The 8939-nt window shown below is 40.7% G+C and overlaps 1 pseudogene; it reads left to right on the top strand.

The window, feature by feature from the left end:
• The first annotated feature begins 5883 nt into the window (after positions 1-5883).
• On the top strand, positions 5884-7928 carry LOC101396022 (nucleosome assembly protein 1-like 4 pseudogene; annotated as a pseudogene).
• The last annotated feature ends 1011 nt before the right edge of the window (positions 7929-8939 follow it).

Raw genomic sequence — 8939 nt, 5'->3', positions numbered from 1 at the left:
CATTTCGCACTGGGCCTTTGGCCTTTCTTCCTGCCTGGAACACAGGGCTGAGGGCATGAGGTGCAGCAGGCATCTGTGTCCCAAGGAGATGAGGAAGAGGCCACAGGCCAGTGCAGTAACGATGGTGGAGTGGAAAGAGAAACAACCCAGGTCTTGGATGACATTGGTGAGCCACTGTTAGTCCTGAACTGTGATCCCCAGAGCTCTTGTTGGTGAGCTATAAACCCCACATTATTTACACAACTGCTAGTTGGGTTTCTGCTACTTGCAGACGAAGTCATTCCTAAATGATACCAAATCTCATGTCAGTGTTTCCAAAAGATTAGTTAATTGTTCTCAAGCAATTTATTGAGAATCCATACGCCCCCCAATAGTCAGTACATTTTTATCATGTCCTAATTCCTATACACACGTAGCTGCTCCAGATCGTTCTTTTCTCCTCTTCGAACTGTTTAGTCCTGTGACACCACCACCCTGTTTTAATGGCTGACCCTGGCACTTCTTCCCTCCTCCCTCTCCCACTTCCTACTTTGGTTGGTATGTGCTTGGATTTTTATTTGTTTTATTGCCAAATTACGGTTTTTACTTTAGGCAGCCTTTCTTTCCACAGTATGTACGACTGTGCAGTGTGTTTTGTAACCACAATTACTACAGTTCAGTTTGCACTCCACGTTGGACACTTCCCACTGTCCTCCCTACGACTGACCCATTTACGTGCTATTTTGGATGATAATTTTTGGTAGAGGTTTGGCAATATTATTATTATTTTTGTGTGTGAGGAAGATCAGCCCTGAGCTAACATCCATGCCAATCCTCCTCTTTTTGCCGAGGAAGACTGGCCCTGGGCTAACATTCGTGCCCATCTTCCTCCACTTTATATGGGACGCCGCCACAGCATGGCCTGACCAGCAGTGGGTCGGTGTGCGACCTGGATCTGAACCCGCGAATCACGGGCCTCAGCAGTGGAGCGCATGCACTTAACCGCTACGCCACCGGGCGGCCTGGTAGTATTATTTTTTAAAGCAGATTTTTTTGGAAGGGTATACGGGTGACATGGGGCCAGAAACTGACCTGGACTCTTTCTCTTGCTGTGCATTTGCTGTGACCTTGGGGAGAAACTGTCCCGGGCTGTGCCTGACCTCTAGGACACTGCTCTAGCACACCTTCCCCAGGTCTACCCTGTTCCTTGAGCAGGATTGAGGAACTGGACGTATTTTACTCTAAAATGCAGCACTTCATTTCTACGTTTCTAAAATGGCTTTGTTCTCCCAGGAGCCAAGATTTAAAATTTTAGATTTCTAATTTTCCTTTTCCCCTAAATCTCATCCTTGAGAAGCCCCAAGACTGAATGCTGTGATGTTCCTCACAGACAACTTGCACCGCTTCTTCCCCCGCCAGGGGCCTTTCTGAGCTTCTGCACGATCCTCTCTATTATAGTCTTGGTTTCTTCACCCGCACGTCTCTAGGTTCTGTCCATACCTGTTGGATTAACTTTCCTAAGGAGAGGTATGTCTCCTTGTGCTCAAAGGCCTCGCACTGGACATCTTCCCTTTGTCCCTCCAGTTCCACTCCCTACCTGCGTCTGCCCTGCTCTGGGCCCCGGGAGGAGGACCTGCATGGGGTCAATGGGCCTCCTTGCCTCGGGCTTCTGGTTGGCCTCAGCCGGCAGGGGCACCAGCAGGAGTTAGGCTGAGTACGTGTTCCCCCGGCTGTCTCCTTGCTCGGCCATAGGTTGCCTGTCCTCCTCCACAGAAGGCCTTACCTCAGGTCAGGGGACACTCTCACAGTTACAGCTTCTCTCTGCCGGTTCCAGTAACGTCTCCTTCCACACCCCCTTCAGGTCTAGTTGTGGTGACCTTCCTCACTGTTGCTGGCAGGACATTGTTCACCATCCTTGGGCGATGTCCCTTACTCAGCCGACATTTTGTAAATGGTCTCTTCGTGGAGCTCCGTCATTGATTCCCGTCTGAATGTGCTATTGGCTTCAGACTCTGACGGATACAGACCTTAAATGCCTTCTGTTACACCTGCGAAAGTGAGTATAGACTCCCGAGCCCCAACCTGAACATTTGCTTTCAGGCTCCTCTTCTGCTTCAACCCTGCTTGACCCTTTGCTCCAGTAAAACTGGGTTCATCATAGTTCCCTGAAGAGACCTAAAAAAGTAGGTTGTGTTTTCTTTGCTTGGGATTGCCTGTTTCTCTAATGTCGTCCTTCAAAGACTTACCCCGTTTTTCACAGTTTATTTCAAATGTCACTTCTTCCATGACACTTTTGCTGACCTCCCAAATTAACTCTTGTGTACTCTCTTGTCTTCTGGTACTTAACGTTTTCCCTCAGCTTATAACTATTAACGTACTTGTCCCTCCTGTTTTGTAAGCTCTTCAGGGGCAGGGGATGACCATCATATCCCTCTAGTATTTTCTGCATGGTCAGTGTTCAATAAATATGTAGCGGATCTGGGTAAGTCTCACTGGTCAAATTTAAGGATTCAGATTATTTTAAGGTAGGGCCAATGGTTCAAATCAGGTAGAATATTTTAAAATTCAGTTACTATATTATGGTAATAGGGGAGAACACAACTTTGGTTGACACAGAGATCAATAACAAAAAAAAGTCAGGAGTATCCTTATCATTCATTTAAAAAATAGTATTTATTGAGTGTCTACCATGTATCAGGTACTTTCCTAAGCCCTACAACATGCCTCTATTGATGCCCAGCAACATGGTATTAATAATTTTTAAAAATTAGTGGAATACAATTGGAATTATTAGTGGTATAATAGAAAAATTAGTGGAATAGTAGAAAAAAATTAGAATTTATAATCAGTTACCAAATAGGTAATTTTATAATTAGATTTATTTGGCTATTTTCAAAAAGGGCTGACAATTACAAAAGTTACCAGAAAGTTAACACAAATATAATAATTTTCTCACCATATATAGAGTGAAACCAATTGTAGTGTAGCTTATTTTCCCATGTTCCCAGAAACATATCATAATTTACAAGAGGACTATTTAGATTTAGTTTCACTTTTGAGAATTAGCAGAGACAGAGGAGCCAGCTGCTAGATTAAAAATGCCACAGGGAATATGCATGATGGCTTTTTAATTTATTATCATCCTTACATTATAAATTGTGGATTCTTTTGTTTATCTGCTCAATAAACAAAAACTGATTCTTAGAAGACAGAGGATCTTTCCCAGTGAATAAGAGAAGAAAAATGGTAAATTGAGACTATCTATGTAGAGAATTTCAGCTCTGTTATACCATCATCCAAAAATATTTCTTTTTGGTGTTTCCACTCTGTGATGTTGCTTTTTTTTTCTTTTTAAAGAAAACTATAATATTGACTTTTGAAGGAAGAAAAGTATAGACCAAACAGAATTGTTGCAAGATAAGGATCCTTATTTGGTCACAAAAATATCAAAATGATGACATGTGTATTAATTGAGTATTTACAAGAGAACACGATTATATTTTTCCGGTTCTTATGCTTGGGAACTTTACTGAATTAAATTTCAAGTGTGGGAGATGTAGATGAGTATAATAACACAGAGATTCAGGAGCAGCATAAACGTGGAATTTGTTGGTCACTCTTGCTCACTTTGAGTTTGCAAACTTCTCTCGAGTTTTCGGGTGCTGAATTGCTTTTTCAGGCTTGATCTGGGTCCTCCCAAATGTCGGATATATTTCAGCATCACTTTTTGATTGATTGATATAAAAATGAATGATCCACTGTAAGGAAAGTTAATTTTATGATCTTCTGTGATTGATTGTCTCTAACTTAATAAGATAGTTTTATGGAATGATAAACTTTATTTTTTTCTGCACAAAATGGAAATAACCACGGAATACAAAAATCTAAGGGGATATAAAGCAGTGATATTCCAGATGAATTCCTATCTCTAAGACTCTGTACTTGAAGAAACCTAGGTCCCAAAGGCGAGGTCGCATTTTGCACCCCCTAAAACAAAACAAAACAACAAAACAGAAAACCAGTTGGAGAAGTTAGACTTTTTTTCCTTTGAAAGAATGATAAAAGTTTAGTATATGCTTCCTTTTTCTCCTTTGATCTCGCTGGAGGATGTTGCTGAGAGGTCTGTGTTGACTCTGATTCACCTGAGTCTTTGGGAGTGAGGTGAATGGTTAACTCTGGTGAGCAAGGAAGAAATCATTTACGTTAGACCCAGACGTTGGGTGCCTCAAACATTATTTGGCTCTAAACCTTCCAATTTCCTCTTCCTTTTAATTAAGTAATGGTACCAATGTCTGCTTGCTTCTGCTGGAATCTCTTCATGAGAGTTCTGTGTTTGTGTTAGAAGTTTTGTCTTTGCTTAACTTGAGAAGTAATTCCCAAATAAGGCTTAATATACGATATATTTGATAAATAAATTTAAGGCAGTAGAACTTTCTACCTTAAATGAATCAAAATAGTTAACTTATATTTTTAATGCTTATTTCTCTAACAAAATTTGACCATCTGATTTTTTACATTTGTTTGAACATCAAATTCCCATTATAAGATGTGAACTGGTTGTATAAGAAGCGAGAGCTTTAATTTTTATTATACAGTGAGTTTTTTTTCTTTGGGACTGGCAAGTTAAAGTTGATTTATTTTTTTCTCACCACTTCTTTTTTAACACTTTATTTTTTTTTACTTCAGGAAAAATAAAACATCTACATTAAATTCATGATATAGTACCCTGCATGGAGTATTGAAATGCTGTTATAGATTAAGAATTTGAAGTTCTTAATTTCAAATGAAAATTATTTGACCTCTTGGGGCACTGTTAAGTCAAATATCTCTTTGCCACTCTTGGTAGTAGGAAGTTTCTGGAAGCCTACGCACAACATGGTATAATTTGATAATGAACTCAGATATCATGTGAGGAAATTGACAAGATTGGAGCACAGGACAAAAAGCAAAGGGCAATAGGTTTTGGTCTTTGTACAAGAATTGTGTCTTCCCTATGACACTGGACCCCATCACTGACAAAATTCCACTCGTTTCCCAGCAAGAGTGTGTTCTGGCTATCACAGTTGTATCTTCACCTCCAACTGTATGGCATGGATTCCCCACTTCCTCATACCTCATTCCTCACAGTGGTAGTTGTCTTAGATGCGTTTAGCTTCTTATGAAAGCTTAACTAATGAGCCCTGGTATTAAAATCTCTGTTGCTTCTAAAGAAAAAGATAGAATAAATTTAATTTCAAGAGCAAAATGTTGCCTTTACTAGGCAAACTTTCACAAATTCCAATTTATTTAAACTGCCTCAGAGATTTGTCTCAGTGGTTTGTTTCGATGTCTAGCAAAAATGTTTAGAAATCAAAATAAAATAAAGTCACAGGGAGAAGGAAAAGAGGAAGTTTTCTAGAGCCTCTCCAACGAACGACCGAGAAATATTTAACTGCTAAATCAATTTTAAAGCATCTTGAATCTTTATAATATTTTGATGATAAGTGTTGAGTTCCTCACAGTGACATCCCTTCGCAGTAAATCTTTCGAGATAGGGTGAGAAGACTGTAAAATGCATTTTAAAGCCTGTTATGGGGAATAGAAGTGATGTCCATTTAATGCAATTGCAAAAGCCAACCTGCGAAGTATTGTGAATTAAATTAGTATTATCTGAGTACTTATTATACGCACTGTTAGATAGAGGGGGTATTACTTTATCAACCTTCCTCTCATAGCTGCTTGTGGACAGGAAAGAAACAATACCTCCTGGCCTTTGAGTGTGATTATGATGGTACAGATGATGTACTGTAGGGGCACAGGTTTGAACATGTGTGAAGGAAAGAGTTGGGAGTAACATGAAAAAAGACTGGAATCATTGGCAGGAATCAGAACATGGACAGCCTTTTGGACAAAGAACACGGAACGATGGGTCCTATGGTATGATGACATTGTGAAGCGTTAACGCATACGTTCCCCCTCTCCACCGAAACCACTCCTCTTTACACCATGATTCTTCCCTCCGTGCCACTAGACTTGGGGCCTTTGAGAACAACATTGCCTCCTGAAAACAGAGAAGACAGTACACGTGAACACACGCATAAGACGGCCATTGTTTTTTAAATGAAAGACAGCACCTATCATGGGCATAGAAGAGAGACTCTGAGAGACAGCTAAGCCAGGTTAATGTGGCAGGGAGGTGTATAAAACCTCTCCCCGGTGTAAGAAGTAGTGTTATTGGGGTCCATGGCTGAAGAATGAGAGACGCAGCTGTGCTGCCTTGTCAAGGGAGTCGTGAGGGCTAAAAGCATCCTGTGACAGATGTTTGATGATGCTCTTTCAGATTTCTTAGAAGCTGTTAAAAGTGCAAGTAAATGAAGAAATTCTCATGTACCTGGTGATGCAAAATCTTCAACTTTTGGCATCTTTATGGGAATGACTTAAAACTGTGTTTCACATGCCTTCAAGCTACATTGAAACTTGACCTAAGCAGTAAAAAGATGAGCCAATGCCCTGAAATATCTTCAGGTGAAATGTACTCCTTTGGAAGCCAAGATCTATGAAGACACTCCTACTTGGAAATAAAGTATGTAGCATTATCCCAGTCTTTTTTGACCTGGGAAGGAATTTTCTGTGGTAGTGCTGAACTTCCAGATGCAGATGTAGAATGTCACAGTGAGAATGAAGCAGCCCATCAACTGGCTGGAGTCCTTGCTATGGTCTCAATGTCTGTGTCCTCTTAAAATTTGCATGTTGACTTCCCAACACCTAAGTTGGTGGTATTAGGAGGTGGGACCTTTGGGAGTTGACAGGGTCATGAGGGGGAGCCCCCATGAACGGGATCAGTGTCCTTTTAAAAGAGACTCCGGAGAGCTAGCTCGCTCCTTCACCACATGAGGACACAGTGAGAAGACAGCAGTCTCCAACCCAGAAGAGGGCCTTCGCCAGAACCCAGGCATGCTGGCCCCTGGTCTTGGACTCCCCAGCCTCCACAACTGTAAGAAACAAGTGTTCCTTTATAAGACACTAAATCTGTGGCATTTTGTTATAGCAGCCCAAAGGGACTAACACAGTCCTGAGAAATAACGGAGTCAGGGCAGAAGAAAAAGCAGCAACAGTAGGAAAGCCAGATCCCAATCGAAGTCCAGAATTCTGGTTCCTCTGCTCTAGAAATGTCCCCAACCTCTAAATAGGAAAGTGAATTAGTAGAGAAATGTGATGAACCCATCTTGAAATATCTGCAGACTATTAAAGTAGAATTTTGGGATCCTGGACAGCATATGTCTTTTGTTTTAGATGTCCACATTGAACCCAATGACTACTTTACCAATTAAGTTCTGACAAAAGTTTACAAGATAAAATCTGAGCCCAATAAGGCAGATCATTTTTGCTTTGAAGGCCCTGATATAGTTGACTGTTATGGATGTAGTATTGATTGGAAACAAGGAAAGAAATTACAGTTCAAACAATCAGAAGAACAGGAACATAGATTCCAGGCACTATCAAATAGTTACTGAGCAAGTATGGAGTGGTTCATTTTTTTTTTTTAATTAACTTCTTCTGTCTACTGGTAACACCTGAAGATGAACAGTCACTGGATGAAAGTTCGGAATTCACATGAGCATCGGATTTTGAAACTCAGCACTTCCAGAAAATATGGTTCCACGTACCATACATTACTTTCCTGGAGAAGCCATAGAGGTGATGATAAGTTTGAAGGAGGCGAGAAAGAGGAAGAAGACGTATTAGAAGGTGAAAGGAGGAAAAAGCTGGACGATGCTGAAGGTGATGCCAATAGTGATTTTTTGTTTGGGTATCTTGCATACATTTCTAGAAAGAAGTCACCCGCCCTGCTGAATGCGTGCAGCAGTAAGAAGCAGGCACTCCTCTGTGGGGCTGGGACATGTAATGGATATGTCAGAACACCAGGCTTACGAGGGGATTCAGTCATTGCTGCAGCAAATTCTTATTGACGATGTTTACAGATAGCTTGTTTTCATGTGAATGGTTTTCATTTTAACTTCTTTCTTTCTTGTAAAGTTTTGTTTAACTTGTCACTTAAGTGTTATCAGAAACAAGAATAAAGCTCTTACAGCATTTTCTAGACTTGGGAATCCAGCATCTGGGCGATCTTTCTATGCCTTGCACTGAGGGAGGACCTAATAGAGACCGCGTTGGGGTCGGGCCTGGGTTGGAATAGCAGTGTTGGAATGGTCACTAGACAGATAGGGATGATGATATGGTAGTGTGGTTCAATGGCTCTTAGACTCTTGTAACGCTCCAACAGAAGGATTTCCTCTTCCTTTCTTTAGACGAAATCCGTACATTTCGTTGCCAGCAACTGAAATCTGTTTCATGTGAAAACAGCTTCCAATGTGTATTTATGCTAACCACATCAGAAAACCCAAGTTGAGAAAAGTCGTGTTTTTCTTACATTTTTACATTCCACTTTTTTTTTCCCATTTTGCTTTTCCAGAGCATGGGTGGGGAAGTGGGCACACTGGCTCTCACGTGTTATCTTGAGAGTTCTTCTTCATATGTATTTGAGCCTTGTTTGTAGGTAGTTTCACTCATGCTGTTGCTCATTTCCAAGTTTTCTGAAGCTACGTTTGTCACTAAAGGTGTAGTAACTTAGTCCAGAAAGAAGCGATAGCTACTAATCAGGGCTAGAGGCCTCTGCAGATAAAACTGCATCTTCTGGCCTATAGCTGTTGAAGGAAAGGAATTGTTTTCATACTATACAGGACAAATTTTGCAGTTAAAAATTTTATGGACTGTAACCAAAAGAGATAGGATTTGTGAGTTTTTTGATTTCTCAACTAGTGTTGAGAAGCTTAGAGTGGAAAGTATAAATTTCCAATTTTGTACCATAAATTTAAAGTCTTGTTTATCGGCAATGCTCTCATTTCTCAGCTCCACTATTTTGCCTTGTTTTAAAAGCCCTGGATTCGGTGCAGCCTGTTTCTCAATTGACGTGCAAGATG

The sequence above is a fragment of the Ceratotherium simum genome, chromosome 2 (genome assembly GCF_057802395.1).
Source record: "Ceratotherium simum simum isolate JZ-2026a chromosome 2, ASM5780239v1, whole genome shotgun sequence".
NCBI lineage: Eukaryota > Metazoa > Chordata > Mammalia > Perissodactyla > Rhinocerotidae > Ceratotherium > Ceratotherium simum.
Note: the sequence above shows the minus strand (reverse complement) of the source record. Positions and strands in the feature narration are given on the sequence as shown.